General features: G+C 47.5%; 1 protein-coding gene and 1 long non-coding RNA gene across 3 annotated transcripts in view; one reads left to right on the forward strand and one right to left on the reverse strand.

Annotated features, from left to right (window-relative positions):
* Positions 1-12,674, reverse strand: part of LOC119964907 — a 70,234-nt gene extending 57,560 nt beyond the window's left edge. The window contains exons 1-3 of one of the 2 annotated variants that reach the window (XR_005460390.1): positions 12,418-12,674; positions 9,647-9,732; positions 6,754-6,874 (exon numbers count right to left, since the gene is read on the reverse strand). This is a non-coding gene — a long non-coding RNA (uncharacterized LOC119964907). Of the gene's footprint in view, positions 1-6,753; positions 6,875-9,646; positions 9,733-12,056 lie in introns of both variants that reach the window. The other variant, XR_005460389.1, reaches the window with a different exon arrangement.
* Positions 1-23,699, forward strand: part of LOC119964903 (astrotactin-1-like) — a 3,158,558-nt gene that overhangs the window by 3,016,093 nt on the left and 118,766 nt on the right.

Genomic DNA, 23,699 nt, shown 5'->3' on the forward strand with positions numbered 1-23,699 from the left:
CCCACATGCAACTTGTTGGTATCCAGCTCTGCCACTAACACCATTTCTTTTGACCAGTCTCTATGCTGTCTGCCATCAAAGTTTAGCTTTTCCTCTTCAGATTCCATCACTGTACTCCATCATCATTTTCACCTTTGCAGTCATGGCATTCTGTTCAACACCCGAATTGAGCTTCAAGGCCTATATCCTTTTTCATCACTGAGACCACCTCCAAAATTGCTTGCTTCTCCACTTTGCGCCACCCCACCTCAATCCCACGCCGCTGAAAACTTCATTACACACTTGTTGTCATGTTCAGACTCAGCTCGTCTAATGCTGTCCCTGTTACCTTCTCATTATCCACTTTTATAAACACTTGTTTGTGCAGAGGTCTGCTGCTGCGGGCGAACTTACCCTATTTTCCCTACCCCTCACTGACCACCCCCAACCCCAATGAGTTCAGTTTGATATCCTTTTCCTTGTCCTTCCATGGTCAAGTTCCATCCTCAACAATCAATCCCTCTGATTGTGTATCCCACATCTTATTTTCGCTCACTAGAACCCCTACAGTGTAGAAGGAAGCCTTTGGGTCTGCACCAACCCTCCAAAAAAGCCCACTCTCCCTCCCTATCCCCATAACCCCACCTAACCTGCACATCTTTGGACACTAAGAGGCAATTTGTCAGGGTCAATCCACCTAACCACATCTTTGGACTGTGGGAGAAAACTGGAGCATCCGGAGGAAATCCATGCAGACATGGGGAGAACATGCAAACTTCACCCAGTTACCCAAGGATGGAAATGAACCAGGGTCTCTGGCGCTATGAGGCAGCAGTGCCACTGTGCCATGTCCAACCCCTGTGACACCATGCCGTCTGGGCCTTCAAGCACCTTCTGGTTTTGGAACCCACTCCTTAAAGTTTAATTCCACTTCTCTCTATCTTCTAGTTCCCCTATCTTTTTGCAATGAGTTTTGGTACCCATGCATTGACCAGGCCCTCAGGCACTCTTCCCCTCCTCACCCAATTCTTTCTTGGCGGAATGCCTGTTGTTCCATTTCTATGTGTTCTGTGAAGATGTGGGACAGACCTCCCATATAAGCCTGAAGATGTATTTTACCACGCACTTGCATCAATCAGCCCTCGCATAGCAACAAACAAAAATAAACACAAGATGGGTCTGTGTCACCAAAGGGCTTTTACATTACATGTGTTACATGAATGCAAATTGTTACAGTCGCCATTCTCAAGTAAGGATCTGACACTTAGGAGTCCAGAACCCTTTGTTCCGGAGACAGGGAATAAAATATTAGCCAAGAAACTGTTATGATAAAATATCGCACCCCAGCAAATGTGAACCGCATCTAAAACGTGCGGCGCTCCAAATGGCGAAGTGAGCCAGTGGATTGACCCGGGTCTGTGGCACTGTAACCTGGCGGGAAGCCAGTCCTTGTGGTCAAGGTGCGAGGGCGAAAAGAAAAAGTTCAACGTAAAAAAAAAACTCGAGGAAAATAAATGACGATATTTCGCAGTCTGTTGTGGACCTGATTAAGAACAAAACATTGGCGAAGTTTGCCAATCCCTTTTGCAGACCGTATCTAATTGGTTTGAATCACACAAATGTAATTTTAGTTAAGGGTCCCAGATGTGAAACAACACTCGGAACCACTGTGAAAACAAAGAGCAGCCGGCCAGCCCTTTGAAGCGTGTGCCGAGTGTGGCTTCCCCTCTCAGTGACGGCAGGGGCAGTGGTGAATCACCCCCATTGGCTTTGCGTGCAGCAAGCCAGCAGAGAGCAAGCGTTTGGCCCGCCTTCTGGCGGGAGCTGGCCAACTTCCAGCCTGCCGTGCGAGCGGCTGCTGTGTTCGTTTCTGCAGCCAGGGCTCAATCCTGTTGTTGACAGTGAGTCGATGCTTTAGCTCAGTGGCAACGGGACCCCAGAATGGGTCGACTCAGGGCATCTCATGTTTTGCTCGCCAGTAAACTTCTTAAAATGCACCAAGCCGATTCTGAAATGGGCAGAAAGAGATGTGGGTGTTGTGCATTTTTTCTTTGTTGTGTTTTGTTTTTAAACTTTCTGAAGGCATCGACTCAGCCACTTTGCCGTTCACTCGAGGAGCAGGCGGCCATTCAGCTCCTCATCTCCTGCTCTGCTGCTTGCAAAACCAATTCAGGCTTCAGTGATTCACCAGCTCCTTACCCTGTCACCCAGCGCCCACTCACACACTGAGAGTGTAGTCACACTCAGGATATGCTGCTGAGAAGCTCGTCAGGACTAGGGGGTCCGAGTGTGTGTAAAGCTAGCTGGTCTGGCAGCAATTGTGTTTAACAGAATCCGATATTGTCCATCCCTAATTGTCCTCAAAGAGCCGGTAAGAGTCAGTTGCTGTAGGTCTGGAGTCTCATGGAGGCCAGACCAGGTAAGGACAGCAGATTGCCTTCCCTCAAGGGCATCAATGAACCAGATGGGTTATAACCACATTGATTGTTGAATTCAAATTCCACCAGCTGCCATAGTGGGGTTTGAACTTAGGTACCCAGAGCATTACCCGGTGTCTGGATTGCCAGTCCAGTGAGAATGCCACTACATCACACCGCCCTTTGGGCAGCAGGGTAGCATGGTGGTTAGCATAAATGCTTCACAGCTCCAGGGTCCCAGGTTCGATTCCCGGCTGGGTCACTGTCTGTGTGGAGTCTGCACGTCCTCCCCCTGTGTGCGTGGGTTTCCTCCGGGTGCTCCGGTTTCCTCCCACAGTCCAAAGATGTGCGGGTTAGGTGGATTGGCCATGCTAAATTGCCCGTAGTGTCCTAATAAAAGTAAGGTTAAGGGGGGGGTTGTTGGGTTACGGGTATAGGGTGGATACGTGGGTTTGAGTAGGGTGATCATGGCTCGGCACAACATTGAGGGCCGAAGGGCCTGTTCTGTGCTGCACTGTTCTATGTTCTATGTTATCGGAGCTGGAACTAAAATGGCTGATCTGCCACTGCTTCACCTGTTTTTGCTTCCTTAATAACCTTACCTGGCAAACAGATGTCATTTTCTTGAAAGCACCAATGGGATACCAGCATGCACAGCATTTTGGAGCAGAGGATTCCAAATTTCGACTACTGTTTGGTGCTTCTCTGGCATCATCTCGCTCTAATTTTAAGATTATGATCCCTCATTTTTGATTATGCCATCAGTAGAAACTGTCTCCCGGTTTTTAATCTTTTAAACATGTCAATCAGATCACCCCATAAACTTTATAATTTAAGGGATGACAAGCAATGTTTGTACAACATGTCCTCAAAATGTATTCACCTGCTACCTTGATAGTAAGTGTCAAAAGGCATTGCAGTTGAGTCTGATTTTTGTCACGCAATCACTTACAGCAGTGACAGTTGTACGAATTCTAGCTGATGGTTTCAATACTCAGCCATTGCAATTGAAATCCTGGTGCTGAGATAATCGGATGCAGCATAATTTGGCAATTAAATCAAAGTAGAAACTGACCAGAAACTGTACTAGACTATCCATATAAATACAGCGGCTACAAGAGCAGGTCAGAGGCTAGGAAATCGTCAGTGAATAAGTCACCTCTTGACTCCGCAAAGCCTGTCCACCATCTACAAGGCACAAGCCAGGAGTGTGATAGAATATTTTCGACTTGGCTGGATGAGTGCCGTTCAAACAACATTTAAGAAGCTTGACACCATCCAGGACAAAGCAGCTCACTTAATTGGCACCCCATCCAGCACTTTCAATGTCCACTTCACCACTGACGCACAGTGGCAGCAGTGTGTACCATCCCCAATATACACAGCAGGAGCTCACCAAGGCTCCTTCAGCAGCACTATCCAAACCGGTGACCTCTACCATCTAGAAGGACAAGGGCAACAGATACAAAGGAACACCACATTCCCCTCCAAGCTACTCAATATCCTGACTTGGAACTGTATCGCCGTTCCTTCACTGCCGCTGGGTCAAAATCCTGGAATTCCCTCCCTGATAGCACCGTGGGTGTACCTAGACCTCAGGGGCTGCAGCGGTTCAAGCAGGTAACTCACCGCCATCTTCTGAAAGGCAATTCGCAATAAAAGTGTTGGCCTTACAAAAAAAAGTGAGATGATACGTAATTAAAAAAACAAGCTCCGGTTTTTTCCCTAAAAAAAAGACTGAGCGGTGACGTCATTGAGGTTTTTAGAATTATCAAGGGGTTTTATAAGTGTTACGCAAGAGAGATATTAGGAAATTGAGTTCAGAAATTAGATTGAAGATGTAACAGACAAATGAAGGGTTAAAGTGACTGAGGAAAAATAATGCTCACATGGAGTCAGAGGGACACCCACACCTGGGCGAATGACATTGTCCCAGTTAGACTTAAACTTGTTAATGAGAATACACTGGTAGTATGCCCCAGATAGATTGTTCTTCGAGACATTCCTGTCTGACCAGCTGTTAGCCCATTACAGAATATGATGGTCTCTTTGTCCGTCAATGGGAGGTTAGTTACATATCAATAGCATGGCTCTGTTTTTCTGTGTAAACGGGAGTGAGCAATCAAACAGCCAAGGTCATGGTGATAGGTCTGGAAACCCTAGAAAACCTATGTTTGAGGGGCTGGGTGGAGCTTTGAGAGGGAGAGAAAAATAATCCTGTTTTGAACAGGTGGATCAAAAAGCTTTGGAAATAGACTGAGAGAGATCATGAAAGCTGCCAACGAGGCAGGCTTTGGAAAAAGATTCTGAACAAATGTCCCAAGCAGAAGAACAATTGCTTTGAAATTGCAAATATTGCCTTTGTTCCGCCTGTGTAAGTAGATCATAGATCATAGAATTTACAGTGCAGAAGGAGGCCATTCGGCCCATCGAGTCTGTACCGGCTCCTGGAAAGAGCACCCTACCCAAGGTTAACACCTCCACCCTATCCTCATAATCCAGTAACCCCGCCCAACACTAAGGGCAATTTATCATGGCCAATCCACCTAACCTGCACATCTTTGGACTGTGGGAGGAAACCGGAGCACCCGGAGGAAACCCACGCACACACGGGGAGGATGTGCAGACTCCGCACAGACAGTGACCCAAGCCGGAATCGAACCTGGGACCCTGGAGCTGTGAAGCGATTGTGCTATCCACAAGGCTACCGTGCTGCCCAGTAGCATGAGAGCTGCATGTTCTGTGAAAGTGCTGTTTAATGGGAACTCTGTGTTAAGGTTGAGAAACTACATGTAATCTGCTATGATTAGGGTTGAAGTTTCAACATTATTTTCTTGTCTTTTGTTTTGACAAAGTTTGTTCATAAAATAACCAAGCCCTATTTTTTATATTATCACTCCTGGAATGAATTGATCTTTCCGCACCATCTTAAAACTTACAATAATTACGGCTCTGGTTCAGTCTCTTCGTCACTGTTGCGAGCTGACCTAGCGTCCTTAACAAATTGGGGGCCCATGGCCAGGATATTCTTATACATAATTCCTTATTTGGCTTGGGATTATCAAACTTAAAGATAGTGAGCGTGTGTGGATTGATTACATTCTTTCCGGGTTTGAAATATTGAATAGGGAGTGACTAGGGATGGCCCTTACAGTTGCAAAAGATGTCCTGTGGCTGGAGGAAATGACTTGGGAGGAGTTACAAGAGGAATCGAAAGCGAAACTTTGAGATTGGCAGAGAAACTGCAGTTAGCCCTGCCAAAAGGGGCAAAGAAGGCAGAGATAATACAAGCCTTGGCTTGATATTTAAGCTGAGCAGTGACACTGTCTAACCCATTAGAATCAGCTCAAATCCAATAAAAAATAAAAAATTGGATATACAGCAAAAACCGAGAGCAATGGAGATAGCAAATGAAGCCAAAGAAAAAGAGAGGGTTTTTCAAAGGAAAATGGAAGAGGATAAGATTGAAATGGAAAGGGAAAGATTAGCAAAGGAGGAGAGAGAGAGAGAGATTGGCCATGGCAGAAGCAAAGGAAAGAGAGAGAGAATTTAAACTTTGGAAACTGGAACTGCAAGGAGAGTGAATCAGTGGATTTATTTAACGCAGATAGCTGTGGAGGCTGGGTCGTTAAGTATATTCAAGGTTGAGATAGGCATTTTTAATCAGTAAGGGAATCAAAGGGATAAGGCGGGAAAGTAGTGTTGAGGATTATCATATCAGATCAGTCATGATCACATTGAATGGTGGAGCAGACTCAACTCAATGGGCCTACTGGCCTACTTCTGTTTCCAAGTCTTATGGTCTTAGCAGAGAAGCTGCATGCATTTCACCAGATATTGGTTCGATGTTCTGCATCAACTTAGTTTGGGGATCACAAGGGATAAATCAAGTGTTTTACAGCACATCATGTGGGTGGTGTACAGTGATATTTGAAGCTTGTAAATTTGTTTAATGTAACTTGAAGCATGTGAGCAAATTAGTACCATCTGAAAGGGAGAATATTCACTCCAAAATTGTAATGGGTTGGAGCTGCCGTTTGCAATAACCACACAATGAATCAATCAAGTCAGATAAATGTGCATATTGTGGACTTTAACTTAAAATATTATCATCTACACAGTAAACAAGGTTTAATATGCAGTCACACTATGATGCGATTCCATAATAGCTCTATCTCTCCCACCCTCACTGTTCACAGCACAATAACACATTCAATGATAAAGCTATCTTTACATTAGAATACCATCAATGACAGCAATATCCCAACTACAATTTGATCCTTGCTTTAGTCCTTTTAGTAATAACAGTCAAAAGTTTTATAACATCTGCACTCATGTGTAAATATTTGAAAACTACCTTATGTTTTCAAATCCTATTCAGAGGCCCAGCCTTTATGTTGCCGAAATGTGTTCGTGCAGAAATGAGCTGGTAGTGTGGTTCCTTCCAAGAAATCTGTCGAATCTAGGTTTCCCATTATCTGTAAAACAAGCCGAATACTTAATTTTTCAAAAGTTGCTCATGCCTTGAAAATTATGGTGGGAGAGGCAAGGAAGAAACAAACAGCGAGAAGCTCGGAAGAAAAGAGAGTATTAGCCCAAAAAAAAGTGTTTTTTATAAAGATAACAAGAGAAAATAAGGAAAAAGACAGAGGTGAGATGTTCCAGTTTCTTGTACACAAGTATATTGTAGGTGTTCAGTAAATGAGAATTCATACTGAAGTAATTGAGAGATTCTGTATGATCCAGAAGCTTACCGATGGTTTTAGTATCACAGCCCATTCGTTGAAAACATATAAAACTGGTCAAACCAGTGAGGCAGACCTTTCCTTTTACCTATCAATAGTCTGACAATTAAATGACAAAAAAACAGGAAGAAGAAGAAGTTGAGAAGATAGCAGAAGTTGAGATTTCAAATAAGTAGCAAACCGCGGTGAGGGATTTGAATGTAGACGATAAAGGATTGGATTGGATTTATAGCACAGAGTAAAAACCAATTGACCCAACCAGCCCATGCTGCTGTTTATGCCCCACTTGATCCTTCTCATCTATTCTCATCTAATTCTACCATTGTAACCCTCTATTCCCTCCTCTCTCAAATGCTTGCTTAGCCTCATTAAATGAATAGACAGTGTATACTGGTTTCTTCAACCACTCTCTTCTAACTACTCTTTGGCTAAAGAAGTTGCTTTTGAATTTCCTCTTGGATTTCTTAGATCAATATTCTCTAGTTATGCTCTTCCCCTGGCCTGGATTTTGCAATGGTGGAGAGATCCTCCAGCATTGTGAAAATGGCAGAAGAGATGGAACTTTCAAATCCCACCCCCCAAAACTACACAGCTGCCATTTTCACGCAGAGACCTGGTGGGGAGTGGGGGAGGTTTGGGAAATGGACCCAGGTCAGTATTTGTGCATGCATGTATCGTGGAGAGCACTGACCATATAAATCATCAGCAGCCTCCACTCATGACAAGCACTGAACTTGATACTCAATGACAGAAAGTTGCAGAAGCTAGATCATCATATGTAGGTGTGAACAGAACCCCCCCCCCCCCCCCCCCCCAATGGCTTCTAACATTACACCATCCTGGGTGGACAATAGAGATTTTTAATAGATTGGTCACCTGAAAAGGCTGTCCTCAGCTGATAAATGAATTATCCCAAGAACCAAAGAGATATTAGTAAGTCTGCAGAGAACACAGCATACACAGCAGCTGCAGGAAAAGGCTGTAACATCCATGCCTTTTAAAACCTGGAAATGGCTCCATCTTAACATTTCCCAGCCATTCATTTTCAAAGTACACCAGCATAGAAAAATGACTGACTAGGAATTTGCAAGTGACTCACTTGGTGGCCTGCTGACCATCCACCTCTTTGAGGGAATCCGGCAATAATCCTGATATATGACTCCAGCTACCTAGGTCAACCTTCAGGAGTGAAAACACCTTCTTCAAAGGACTGGCAATGACAGCTTTTTCTGATACAAGCCATACATGTGAACGATGAACGTATGTTTTTTGACAACTTGTCAAAAGTTCTGTATCACCTTAGCTCACACAAACTTTTCTCTAGTGTGTGTGTAGCATATGTGCAAGTGTGCAAATACACATATATTTGTGTGTGCAATTGTGTGAATGCTGAGTGAGTGATATAGTGCTAGATTTTCTGGGTGAATGCATGGGGAAATAATCGTACCTATTTAAACACACAAAAACATGCTGCTGATTATTCTAAATAATTGGCCAAAACCTCCCTTTCCAAACAAAACATACTAATGACAGAAAATAAGGAAAGGGAATTGGGTCCTCAGTTCTCCCTCTTTCCATTCCATAACAAACTCCATTTTGAAGGCCTTTTGAAAATTACCAATGTCTACTCTCAATTATCTCCGCAAAAATAAATTAAAGGTGGTCAAGTAACATTTTCCTTTTCAAAATATATACTATTATTTTATTTCTCATTTCTAGATGCTCTTCCATTCTTCCCTTTCGTAAATATTCCATTGTTTTTCCTACACTGGTGTTAAGTTAATAATAATGATCTTTATTGTCACAAGTAGGCTTACATTAACACTGCAATGAAGTTACTGTGAAAATCGCAGTCGCCACATTCTGGCGCCTGTTTGGGTACACAGAGGGAGAAGTCAGAATGTCCAAATCACCTGAAAGTGCGTCTTTCGGGACTTGTGGGAGGAAACCGGAGCACCCGGAAGAAACCCACACAGACACAGGGAGAACGTGCAGACTCCGCACAGTCAGTGACCAAAGCCAGAATCGACCCTGGGACCCTGGCGCTATCAAGCAACAGTGCTAACCACTGTTAAGTTACTAGTTTATAATTCTCTGGACATGATTTTGGCCCTTCATAAATATAGGAATCGCAGTAACTATCCGCCAGCTGTCTAGCATCATATCCTTTTCAGAGAAATTATGAAATAGATGTAGTAATGCCTTTGGTATCTTCCCCAGATTAAAAAAAAAATACGGATGCAATCTACCCAGGCCAGACATTTTGCCTTCTTAGAGTGTGTTGTTTGTTTAATAGATATATTTTAAAAATTTTGAATGGACTATCTCATTTTGTGTCTCATTATTCAATGTCATGCCAACCTGTTCTATCTCCCTGGTAAGAACCAAAGTGGAATAATTATTAACATATCCGCCAACTCTGTTGTTACCTGTAATATTATCCTGCCTATCCCATAATATTCCCATCACCCCTTTCCTTTTTTTCGTGATCTGTCCTTAACGTACTTTGCAATTTTAACCTTGTGTGAAGTCTCTCCCTTCTTGAGTGTTCATCTGATCGCAACACTCAGAATTTTCTGTTGATAGGCAGCCTGAAAGAAAAGGCAATAGTTAAATGCAGGGTTTTATAGCGCGCCAGTATCTCATTGTGTTGCTGTTCACAATGGTCCTGGCCATGCCCATGACTCAGCCTATATGTCTAGTCGATATAATAGAATCTGAAGATGTCACTGGCAGAGTGCCCTCTCCTAGCAACCAGCCTGAGAATGGCCCTCAAGGAAAGGATGACAGAAAAGACAAATTGGTCACAATGGCAAAGTGTCATTACTAGCAAGGGGCACAAGGTTAAACTGAAGAAGTTAGAAATAAGATGGAGAAGCAAATGGACATTTTCACCCAAAGAATAACAGAGTTGTGGAAAGAGTTAGGGAAAATTAGTAAAGGGAGAGTCTAGTTCAATTAATTTAGCTAATTGGATTGGAATGAGAGGGGACTGAGGAATAATTGTCAGTGGGCAAGAAGGTGAGATTAATCGATGAAGAAAGTAAGTCACAGTTGTCTTTTTCTTGTTTCTAACAAGGACTATACTCTAGAAAGCACCAAAACAGTTAAACAAGACCTGACAATGAACCTTCCGAAATGCAAGCTTTGGTGACATTAGATTCGATGCTTAATGCAGTTGCGTAAATAATGTATTCCACATGTGAGAAGGCTAGATTAATCATCTACTTGGGCACTTCTAATGCCAACTGTAAATGGCCTGCAGTCCAACTGTGCAATACTGTGTTGATATTTCATATAAAATTTGTAGAACGAGATACAGATGTTGTTTACTGCTCCTGCCTCTTTGCCAATTAAGAGCCTGCTTTGAAGAGAAGTCAAAGGCACACCCTGGGTAAAGGCACTGCCTGCTATGCTATGGTTTCACAAAAAGCAGAAAAGCCCTAAGAGCGCCCCTTACTCTGGACCGAGGTGATGTCACCCACATTTGCCACTAATGATGGTTATCAAGAGAAAATACTCTGGTGAACCTCTGTGTTCAGACTGTCAGCCAACACTCATTGTCTAAGCCCACACATAATGTGATGCACCAGAGGATCTTCGGTGTGTGGGAAACAGCATAAAAGGACGAGCCACTGTCTTGAGAGGAGGGAAGAAAGATAATCAAATTAGGAATTCTGAATTTGCAGTGAGGGAAACGTTTACTTTGCATATGACATGCCCAAAGACAATTTTCAAAACAATTTCTGTCAGTACATTATTGCTTTCATGTGTACATTCTCTGCAGCAGGAATGGCAAAGGCAATAACTCCGATGATATTGCTGAGTGTAAGTGTGTTGTTCAATAGATCCGAACATTGGGCAGTGTAGATTCACTTCAGCTTCAAATCACATTCTCTGCAATCAGTTCATTTATATGATAATGCATAAGATAGATTGAATTTACTCTGAACATTACAGCTGTCAGTACTGGAAAAACGTAGCATCTAACCTGCTCTGCTACCCACGCTCCTGTTTAAACTGCTTTGTGGTCTTGTCCCTGTAACCTTCAGTAATCTCCTACAAATCATCCTTCATTGGCTATGAGGCATTTTGGCATACCCTGAAGTTGTGAAGGGTGCTATATAAATGCAAGTTCCTGATTTACTATTCTCCCTAACTCTCCATTTCATTGAATTTTTCTCTTACACATTCTATTGCCCCTCGCCAACATTCTTTTGCCACCTCATTGGTGGCTGTCTTCAACTACCTACACCTGACTATTTGGGATTTCCTAGCCAAGCGCCTCTGCTACTGCGCCTGTACGCTCCCCCCTTTAAAATACACCCACTTGACCAAGGTTTTTAGTAGCACCTCCCCCAATCCCTCATAGAATCATCAACTGATACAGTACTGAAGGAGGCCATTCAGCCCAACATGCCTATGCCAACTCTTTGAAAGAGCTCTGCAATTAGTGCTGTTCCTTGCGCTAGTTGCTACGACCCCCTTCAGGGGGTCCGATCCGATTCCAATCCTACAATCTTTATTTTAAGTTTCTTGACAACTCAAGAATACAAAAGAATCAGCAACATGCTAAAAACAGTCACGAAAATCAGTAATATGCGAAAAGCATTTACAAGAAACCAAAAAAAATCAAAACCACCAGCTCTCAAGCCAGCACACATCCACCACTAACCCCCACTACCCTGTCCCCAACAGTAGCCCCACAATGGCAGAAAGGCGCCCAAACGAGCAGCACAGACCACCAGAAAAGGGCACACAGTTGCAGGACATGGTGTGAGAGAGAGAGAGAGAGAGTACACTCCTTCCCTCCCAAGATGTTGGACAGATTACCATTCGCCATGCTGATCGACCGGGTGGGCCTTCAGCTAAATCCACAGCCCCCGATTATTGTCCTATGGTACCGTTTCCATACCGCTTCGCAGACACCGGCAGAGTCCACCGGGGAGTACTTGGCATTCTTACGGGGGCTCGCTGCCCTGGTGAGTTTGGAGTTGCCCTGGCTGAATCACTGCGGGATTGCTTCAATTGCACACTTAAGGATAGGGAGACACAATGGAAGCTGCTAATGGAGACAGCCCTGACCCTTGACAGGGCCGTCAACATAGTGCTCGCTCAGGAAAGCGGCGACTGCGGGCTCCAAGAACTCCAGGGCCTGGCGGTCCTCAATATTGGGCATCGTCAAGACCACTGGCCGACAGCTACCAGAAACGAGGTGCTGGGACCGTCCCAGGGCGGACTTCATTGCAGTTCCCGCAACCGCCGCTGCGACTCACCCCAGAGCGACTGTGGATCTTCCCCCAACTCAGCGTTCCCAGATGGCGGGTACCAGTATTCAGTGGGACACAGACCAAGAACTTTGCTCCGGGCGATCACCTGCAGGCGCCGTTCTTCGGCCACAGACCAGTTGCCATTTCCCCTCAAGTGGCCGCACACATTGCCTGGAGAAATTGGAAGCTGAGGAGCAAACCTTACAGCTGCTCTGTGGGGCTGGCCCAAGAATGGCACCTATCTGGGTGATGCTGCTGGTAAACGGACGCCCCACTGAAATGGAACTGGACACGGGAGTGATGGTCTCGGACATCAGTTTTCACACATTTACCAGCATCGAGACAGGTCTTCAGCTGCTGGTGCTTCAGTTCACGGGACCCTGACTGACCACGTACACCAGGGAGCCCTTAAAAATCGAGGCACCGTCCATGTGCCCATGGCATATGGAGACCAGTCCGCGTGCTTACCATTGGTGGCAACAGGCCCAACCTCTTGGGCTACAATTGGCAACATGTGTGCCAGATGTACCCCTCCCCCCCCCACGTGGACTGGATGGCATGCTGTCCATGGTCCCTTCAGTTTCCGCCAAAGGCCTCTGGGCCATTAAAGGCGCTATGTCCTACAAACTTTATTTTAAGTTTATTGACAACTCAAAAATACAAAAGAATCAGCAACATGCTAAAAACAGTCACAAAAATCAGTAATATGCTAAATGCATTGACAAGACACTTAAAACAAAACCACCAGCTATGCCCACATGAGCAGCACAGACCACTGGAAAAGGACACACTGGGACAGGGCACGATGTGAGAGGGAGAACACCCTGTCCCCCACAAGAGCGGGCACAGTTCAACCCAAAATAGTTCCTTTCAACAAATCACCAGTTGCAAAGCCAGGAAACGACCACCTCTGCCCCCACCCCTCCCCAACAGTTGCCCCATATTGGTGGAAAGGTGCCCAAACGAGCAGCGTAGATCACTGGAAAAGGACACACCGATACGGGGCATGGAGGAAAAGAGAGAAAGAGAACTCCATCAACAGCCCCACGTCGGTGAAGAGGCGCCCGCAAGCAGCACAGTCCATTGGAAAAGGACAGGCTGTGCACAGTTAAGGAGAAGGAGCTGGTTTGGCACAGTGGGCTAAACAACTGGCAGAACAAGGCCAGCAGCGCAGGTTCAATTCCCATACTGGCCTCCCCGAACAGCCACCGGATTGTGGCGACTAGGGGCTTTTCACAGTAACTTCATTGAAGCCTACTTGTGAGAATAAGTGATTATGATTATTATTATTTTTTGAGAGAGAACATCCCTCCCCGTCACTTGCACTGGGAAGGACCCCTCCACCCCCAGTGCACAGAAGCAGCAGGGCCACAACTAGTGAGCACCAACACTAAGCCCAAAATAACAATACACAACAAAAATACAATGAGAACCATATAATTCCCCCAACAATAAAACAAAACCAACATCAATACAAGCAGTACACATCATCAATTGGGTCAATGCCCTGATGCAGTCACAGTTCCGGCATCCGCTCTCCGGACACCATCCAGTCCAAAACTGCAAAGGCAAGTCCTTTTTCCTCCACTTCCAGTTCAGCAGCAGGCCAACAGAATTCCGCCCCGTGCTCCAGTCCCAGGTGATAAGCAAAAAGGTAGCAAGCAACGAATATGAGTCCCAGGCACGGCAACTGTAGGCAGGCAAGCTGTCTCTTCTCTCACTTCCCTGCAAGTAACTGGCAGCAGCAACAGACTCCTCTTCCTCTCCATCCAACCAGTCATAGCACCATTCTCCCTTGCCACAGTCCAGGCTTCAAAGTCCGAAAAAAGGCATGCAGCATACAGAATAACACAGCTGGCCTGGAAGCAGTGTTACAGCCACAAGCAGCAGGAGCTCAGAGAAACACAGCCTGCATGTGCCTCAGAATATGAGCTACTCAGGTTACTAGGGGGCAGAGTTCCTCTCAATTGGAGGAGTTCCCCACTAGGTATAAACCCAAGTGAATCCAAGATGGCGCCGGAGCATGGAGACTCTCTGCGACCTCTCTCACCAAGACCCTTTTCCATTCAATGTACTCTGTCAATTATTCTTTTTGTCTACTATGTATGTACTATAAACGTTCCCTTGACCACAGAAAAATACTTTTTACTGTACTTCGGTATATGTGACAATAAATCAATCAATCAAACCTGGAAGCAGTTTGATGAAGGAGACACTGCGGGGAGTGGGGAGGAGTGATTGTTGTGAGCAGTCAGAATAAAGAGTGTTGTACCCTGTCAGCCTGGCCTCTCGTGAAGTCTTTCCCTCCATCCACAACACTGATGTTCCCTCCTCTCCTGAAAGCTTGGACTGTTAGCTGAGATACGTTCACAGGCGTTGAATGCTCACCAGTACCGTCCCAACTGAGCAGTCTATCTGTTAACCTAGACTGTGAGTGCTGAGGCTATCCTGCCTGACGGGATCATTGACAGAGGCAGTAATTATACATATTTAACTTCTTGTCTATAACTGCAATGCCTGCTCAAGGCACCCCTCTGTGAAACACTTTGATGTTAAAGACGCTGTATAAATTACAAACATTGTGTTGGTTAATTTAATTAACAGTTGTTGCACAGGTAAATTTTACAGTTGGGAATATTAGAACAAGAGCAGGCCATTCAGACCAATTAGATCAAGGCTGGTCTGTGTCCTATCTCCTATGGAATTCATTGCTTCACAATTGTTGGCCATACCTTCAGCTGCTGAGGACCTAAGCTTTCTAATTCCCCCCTTTTGGATGAAAGGGAGAAGTACCCAAGTCAACATGAGAAAAACTCCTTCTACGCAGTGAGTGGCTAGGATCGGGAATGCACTGCCTGAGAGTGTGGTGGAAGCAGCTAGCTTCAATTGTGGCCTTCAAAGGACATTGGATAATTGACCGAAGAGGGCTATCGGACAAAGGTGGGGGGAGTGGGCCGAGCTGAGTTACTCTTGAAAAGAGCCAGCATAGTCACGATGGGCCAAATGGCTTCCTTTGGTATGATTTTACGATTACAGAACAAGATGCAAGTTTTCCCCATTCCACTGGTGTGACACCACCATAAACACTGACCAGGCCGCACGGAAGTAACAGGCGAGGGAGTGAACGAGTGTCTCTCAGGAAATCCCAGATCAGTATGGGATCATAAAACAATAAATCAAAAAGGTTGGAAATGCAGAGCAAAACCACAGGTCAATGTTTCAGGCATGGCTTTTTAAATTTTGATGACAAAAAAATCAATTATCCTTCAGGGCTTGACTTTATCGATTGCAGGCACTCATTTGGAAAGCTGAATCAGCAAACAAGAGCTGGCAAGTTGATTTTGGCACCAATGAATTTGTCCAAATAGCATTTGATTTTTCATGGGGGAAAACCTTTCGAAATTGAGTCAACACATGAATGCAAACAGCTTATTTTATTTATCAGTGAATGCAAGAACAAGGAAAACAGCAGCCAGCGTTTCAGCCATTTCAAAGTCCAAATCTTAAAAAAGAAATAATTCTCAGTCTCCTCGTCCAACTTCAAATTATTACCCGCTAACCTGATATTCTCAATGCCAACTGACCTCCTTGACTCATTGGGCAGAATTTAATGCCCTCCCTTGTGGTGGGTTTGGTGGCAAGGGACATTTGATTGGGTGGGGGTAACAGTGGTATGATAGTCACCACTGTTGTATAATATTGTATATATGGGTTTTACGGTAAGGCCCTTGTACTACAGGTACGGGGGTAGATCCCTGCCTGTTGGCTCCGCCCAGTAGGTGGAGTATAAATATGTGTGCACTCCGAACAGCAGCCATTTCGTCAGCTGCTGTAGGAGCCCACACATCTCAGTGTAATAAAGCCTCGATTACATTCTACTCTAATCTCTTTGTAATTGATAGTACATCAATTGATTGCACAGAGATTTTTACAAAGATGGACCTCCGCATCAAGCCGGATCGCCTGCAACTGCATCCTCAATCAGACAACGCCAAAAAAGACTTCGAACATTGGCTAGCCTGTTTTGAAGCATACATCAGGTCTGCGCCAGACCCAATTCCAGAAGCACAGAAGCTCCCGATTCTATACACGCGACTGAGCTCCATCGTTTTTCCCCTCGTCCAGGACGCGCTGACCCACGGAGAGGCCATGGCGCTACAGAAGGAGAATTACACTTAGCGAATCAACAAGATCTACGCCAGGCACCTCCTGTCCACGCGGCACCAACTTCCCGGTGAGTGTGTGGAAGATTTCCGGCGTGCTCGACTCGCACTGGTGAGAGACTGTGACTGCCAGGCAATTTCGGCCACTGAACATTCGAACCTGCTGATGAGAGACACGTTTGTTATGGGAATAGGGTCTGACTATATCCGCCAGCGCCTCTTAGAAGGGGCCACGAGTGACCTCGCGGCGACCAAGAAACTAGCGCTCTCACTTACGGTCGCCTCACGCAACGTACAGGCATATGCCCCCGACCACACGGGCCACCTCCCCTGTGCATCGTGGACCCCGCCAGCGGCCACCCCATCGTGGACCCCATCAGCGACTGCCTCCAGCCAACCCCACGCCTGCACCGCGTGGCAGCCAGCCAACCCCGGGGGACCCAAATGCTACTTCTGGGGACAGACAAACACCCCCGGCAGCGCTGCCCGGCACGGAGCGCACTCTGCAAGGCCTGTGGCAAGAAGGGACATTTTGCTGCAGTGTGCCAGGCCCGCTCAATCGCCGCTATTGACCTGGCACCCCCCCCCCCCCCACATGCAGCCAGTAGGCACCGCCATCTTCCCCTCCTCAGACCACGTGCAGCCCGTGGGCGCTGCCATCTTGATCTACTCACAACACGTGCGACCCGTGGGCGCTGCCATCTTGCTTGCCTCAGAACCAATAGGCGCCGCCATCTTGCCTGTCCCAGGACACGTGCGGCCCGAGAGCGCCGCCATCTTGCCTGCCCCAGGTCACGTGCAGCCTGTGGGCGCCGCTATCTTACTCGCCTCAGGACCCCACCTCATCAGGCCGCTCATCGCCTGCAATCGCCGACGACCAGGCACGTCTCACCTCGGTCACGATCGATCAGTCTCGACCGCACAACCTCGCGATCGCTTCGACAAAGGTGAAGGTCGACGGGCACGAGATATCCTGCCTTATAGACTCCGGGGGTACTGAGAGCTTCATCCACCCTGATACGGTAAGGTGCTGCTCCCTCGCGGTACACTAACCAAAGAATCTTCCTGGCCTCCAGATCCCACTCCGTGGCGATCCGGGGCTACTGCATCGCCACCATCACCGTCCAGGACGTAGAGTTCAGCGGCTTCCGGCTCTACGTCCTCCCCAACCTCTGCGCTGCCTTGCTACTCGGCTTGGACTTCCAGTGCAACCTTCAGAGACTAACCCTGAAATTTGGCGAGCCCTTACCACCTCTTACTGTTTGCGGCTCGCGACCCTTAAGGTCGACCCGCCTTCCCCTTTTGCAAAACTAACCCCGGATTGCAAATCCGTCGTCACCAGGAGCAGACGATACAGTGCCCAGGACAGGAACTCAGGTCTGAGGTCCAGCGGCTGCTGTGGGAAGGCATCATTGAGGCCAGCAACATCCCCTGGAGAGCCCAAGTGGTCGTGGTGAAAACCGAGGAGAAAAACAGGATGGTCGTTAACAACAGTCAGACCATCAACCGGTACACGCAGCTCGACGCGTACCCCCTCCCACGCATATCTGATATGGTCAATCAGATTGCACAGTACCGGGTCTTCTCGACAGTGGACCTGAAACCTGCCTACCAGCAGTTCCCCATCCATAAGGCAGACCATACATACATTGCGTTTGAAGCAGACGGCCGCCTTTACCATTTCTTTAGGGTTCCCTTCGGCGTCACCAATGGGGTCTCGGTCTTCCAATGGGAGATGGACCGAATGGTTGACCGGTATGGACTGTGGGCCACCTTCCCGTACCTGGACAACATTACCATCTGCGGCCACGACCAGCAGGACCACGACGCTAACGTTTCCAAATTTTTCCACACCGCCACTCTCCTCAACCTAACTTACACCAAGGAGAAGTGTGTGTTCAGCACAAACCGATTAGCCATCCTCGGCTATGTGGTTCAGAACGGAGTTCTAGGGCCTGACTCCGATCACATGCGTCCCCTAATGGAACTCCCCCTCTCCCACTGCCCCAAGGCCCTCAAACGATGCCTGGGGGTCTTTTCGTATTACGCCCAATGGGTCCCAAACTATGCAGACAAGGCCCGGTCACTCATTCAATCCACTGCTTTGCCAGGCCTTCAACAGTATCAAGGCCGACATCGCCAAGGCCGCGATGCACGTGGTCAGCGAGACACTCCCCTTCCAAGTCGAGAGCGATGCATCAGACGTCGCTCTGGCCACCACCCTCAACCAGGCAGGCAGGCCCGTGGCATTCTTTTCCCGCATCCTCCATGCCTCCGAAATTCGGCACTCCTCCACCGAAAAAAAGGCTCAAGCAATCGTTGAAGCTGTGCGACATTGGAGGCATTACCTGGCCGGCAGGAGATTCACCCTCCCCACTGACCATCGGTCGGTTGCCTTCATGTTTAACAACACACAGCGGGGTATTTGTGCCAGTGCACAAGTAGACCAACTCCGGACCCTTCACGACAATCTTTGTCACCCAGGAGTCATCCGTTTTTACCACTTCATTGAGTCCTGCAATCTGCCCTACTCCATTGAGGAAGTCAAGGGCTATCACCAGAGACTGCCAGGTCTGCGCAGAGTAAACCGCACTTCCACTGGCCAGACCGTGTGTGCCTGGTGAAGGCCTCCCGCCCCTTTGAACGCCTCAGCGTGGACTTCAAAGGCCGCTCCCCTCCACCAACCGCAACACATACTTTCTCAGTGTGGTCGACGAATATTCTCGATACCCCTTTGCCATCCCATGCCCCGATATGACGTCTGCCACCATCATCAAAGCCCTCAACACCATCTTCACTCTATTCAGTTTCCCCGCCTATGTCCACAGTGACCGGGGATCCTCATTTATGAGCGATGGGCTGCGCCAGGACCTGCTCAACAGGGGCATTGCCTCGAGCAGGACAACCAGCTACAACCCCAGGGGAAACGGGCAGGTGGAAACCGAGAATGGGACGGTCTGGAGGGCCGTCCAGCTGGCCCTACAGTCCAGGAATCGGGAGGCGCTGGCAGGAGGTCCTCCCCAACGCACTTCACTCCATTCGGTCGCTCCTGTGCACCGCAACTAACGAAACCCCCCATGAACGTTTCTTTGCCATCCCCAGGATGTCCACCTCCGGGGTTTTGCTCCCAATGTGGTTGGCAGCTCCAGAACCCGTTCTCCTCTGTAAACACACGTGACTCCACAAGACGGACCCGTTGGTTGAGAGGGTATAGCTAATCAACGCCAACCCGCAGTACGCCTACGTAGCGTACCCCAATGGCCGCAAAGACACAGTCTCCCTCAGGGACCTGGCACCAGCTGGGTCCCCACACCCCCCCCCCCCACCCACCCCGGTGCCACCCTCCCTTCCCCCGGCCCACCCCACTGCAACCCCTGCTCCAGGACTATCCGTCCTCCCCTTGCTCCCACCCGGGGATGAAGATGATTTCGACATGCTCCCGGAGTCACCGAAGACCAAGCCGATGCCTGAGTCGCCATAAGCACTGCAGCGCTCTCAACGACAGATCAAGGTGCTGGATTGTCGAAATTTGTAACCTTCTCTGTAATTTTTAAAAAGCAATCAGTATGTATATAGTTTCCCACCACCCCCGCTAGACTCATTTTTAACAGGGGGTGAATGTGGTAGTCACCACTGTTGTATTATATTGTATATATGGGTTTTCCGGTAAGGCCCGTACAGGTACGGGGGTAGATCCCTGCCTGCTGGTTCCGCCCAGTAGGCAGAGTATAAATATGTGTGCTCTCCGAACAGCAGCCATTTCGTCAGCTGCTGTAGGCGGCCACACATCGGTGTGTAATAAAGCCTCGATTACATTCTACTCTCGTCTTGTCGTAATTGATAGTGCATCAAATGGGGACCCTGCCACCTTCCTGCCTCTGCCCCAATTAAGCCCATGGCAGGAATACTTGTTGCAATTAATGCACATTTTAAGCCCTCATCACTATCCAGCAGTGGGAAGGGGACCTGCCATGCGGAAAGCCCGAGAAGCGAACCCTATTGGGGTTGCTTTCAGGCTTCCAGGAGGTCCTTTGTTCAAAGGCACTCAGTGCTTGATCAAGGGACATGACATGGGAGGAAGCCAATTCTTGACCCTGCTACTAATCCAGTATCCTCCTCCCAACCCACCCCTCTCCTCTCTGCCCCCCACCCCCACCCACACCCCCGCCCCCACCCTGTGGTCCCCTTATCGTCATCAGTCTGTAATGACCTGGATCCCTCAGTGATCATGAGCTTCAGGTGGGTGCATTACTGGCAGAAGCTACCAACATCCCAGTGGTGTTGCTGAATAATGAAGTGCTGGCAACTCTCAGTGGACGAAAATTGATCCCGAGGAAGGCCCACCGCTGCCTAGTTATAGAACATAGAACATAGAACAGTACAGCACAGAACAGGCCCTTCGGCCCTCAATGCTGTGCCGAGCCATGATCACCCTACTCAAACCCACGTATCCACCCTATACCCGTAACCCAACAACCTCCCCCTTAACCTTACTTTTATTAGGACACTACGGGCAATTTAGCATGGCCAATCCACCTAACCCGCACATCTTTGGACTGTGGGAGGAAACCGGAGCACCCGGAGGAAACCCACACACAAAGGAGGAGGACGTGCAGACTCCACACAGACAGTGACCCAGCCGGGAATCGAACCTGGGACCCTGGAGCTGTGAAGCATTTATGCTAACCACCATGCTATCCTGCTGCCCCGACTGGCTCCTAATTATGTACCCAACTGGCTCCTAAATCGGTGGGTCTTCCCAAAATGAAACTATGAATCTCTCGCTAGCCCTCCAGCCAGCATGTGAGACCCTGTCATCTCCATTAGATTCTGCCCATGTGCCCCTGGTGCCCAGGCAATGAAACTGTTGATGTATAACCACTGATGTCCAGCCTGGAATTTTATTATATGTGTTATTGTTATTCCAAGAGTGGAAAGATTCTTTTTACTCATCCTGAGAAGTCAAGTCAACCTGCAAGAATTGAAACCAACTTTTTCCATCTAAAAAACAAAAAAATCAATACAGCACAGGAACAAGCACTTTGGCCCTGCAAGCCTGTACTGGTCATGATACCAACCTTGGCCAAAACCCTCAGCGCTTCTTTGAGACATACCCTCTATACCTATCCTATCCATGTATTTGTCAAGATGCCTTTTGAAAGCCGTTAATGTATCTGCTTCCACAATATCCCCTGGCAACGCATTCCAGGCACGCGCCACCCTCTGTGTAAAAAAACAGCCTTGCACATCTCCTCCAAACTTTGCCCCATGGACCTTAACCTATGCCCCCTGGTGACTGCCCCTCCACCCTGGGAAAGAATGGCTGCCCATCTAGTCTATCCATGCCCCTCTCATAATCTTGTAGACCTCTATCAAGTAACCCCTCAATCTCCATCTTTCTAATGAAACCAGTCTGAGTCTATTCAGCCTCTCCACATAGCTAACACCCTTCAGACTCGGCAACATCCTGGTAAACCTCCTCTGCACCCTCTCCAAAGCCTCCATGTCCTTCTGGTAGTGTGGTGACCAGAATTGTGCGCAATACTCGAAGTGCGGCCTTACCAAGGTTCTATACAACTGTAGCATGACTTACCAGTTTTTATGCTCGATGCCCCGTCCAATGAAGGCAAGCCTGCCATATGCTTTCTTGACTATCTTGTCTACACACCCAGATCTCTCTGACTTTCTATATTCCTAAGAGTTTTGCCATTTACGGTATATTTCCCCTCTATGTTCAACTTGTATAACATCGGTTGACTCCACCCCTGACTCCATATAAGCAGTATTGTCAGCTGATGGTGGTTTTCACCAATTGGAAGATATCCTAGCCCATTATCTCAAATGTGTTTTGCAAGCACGTCGCTGGCATTTAGAATTTTAATTAGAACCTCATGGAAAAGGGCAAAAGTAGAAAAAGCGGAAGTCACACGATGTCAACAAAATCCGAGCCTTGCATATTCGATCTTGGATTATGGCGAGTACTACAATAAGATCAAATAAAATTTCTACGTCCTTCACAAAAGAATATCGGGCGGAACGCTCTGAAAATGGGGCTATGTCCCCATGCCCATGAGAAAACAGGCGCAAATCACTCTGGACTTTCTTCAGGAAATCGCAGAGAATCGCGGGAAGGCGTCAGACCCGATCGCCGGTCTGATGCCGCATTCTCTGCCCCCACGCTGTGCGTGATTTCGACGCAGAGGCTCGGAAAATCCCGCCCATCACCTGTGTGTGGGGATAAGAGAATGATTCACAGAGAAAGAGAAAGAGCACCGTGGTTAGCAGTGTTGCTTCACAGCGTCATTGTCCTAGGTTCGATTCCCACTTGGGCACTGTCTGTACGGATTCTTAAGTGCTAATGTAAGCCTACTTGTGACAATAAAGATTATTATTATTGTTATATTATGTATAAATGAATTGGACTGAATGTAAGCAGGCATTTTCAAAGTCAGGGTCATGACCCATGGGTGGGTCGCGGGCGGGTGTTGGGAAGGTCGCGGAGCCGTCCGTCGTGGTGCTCCCGATTGCGCATATTTGCGCGGTACAAGTGCAGCAGCCGGCTTTTAACAGTGCCGGCTGCAAGTGCCCTTCAAAATGACGACCGCGACCATAAAAAAATGCGGGCGCACGTTCCTTACATGTATTCTAATAACGAAACACTTTGATATGCATTGTGGATGTTTATGCCTTGTAACTGCTTGTTGGGTAGGATTTTCCTGTAAGCTTATTTAACTGACAAGACAAGAAATTTTAATTGATTGTGGGATGCAAACTCATTATACTAGATTTTATCAAGTAGCTGGAGATGGGCTGGCAAGGTGGCCCATATAGTGATACAGAGAGGCAGCAAGGATGCACATTTACAGGGAGCTGTTTGGTGAAGGCATACCTGAAATGTTCCCGCCACCAAGCTACCTTGCAAGGACTCAGTTGAAGCTGCTTGAGCGGCCAAGGAAGGGTCTCTTCCTGCCTTTGTCATTGATGAGATGCAGCCTCGGCTCCCGCTGACTGCAAAGTGGGGTGACGCCAACTCCCCCCCTCACCACCACCGCTCCCCCCTCCCCTCCCCAATGTCTTCCTGCACGGATACGTTCCGGCGAGTGTAGTTCCTCAGTGCAGGAAACG

Source organism: Scyliorhinus canicula, chromosome 4, assembly GCF_902713615.1.
Source record: "Scyliorhinus canicula chromosome 4, sScyCan1.1, whole genome shotgun sequence".
Lineage (NCBI taxonomy): Eukaryota > Metazoa > Chordata > Chondrichthyes > Carcharhiniformes > Scyliorhinidae > Scyliorhinus > Scyliorhinus canicula.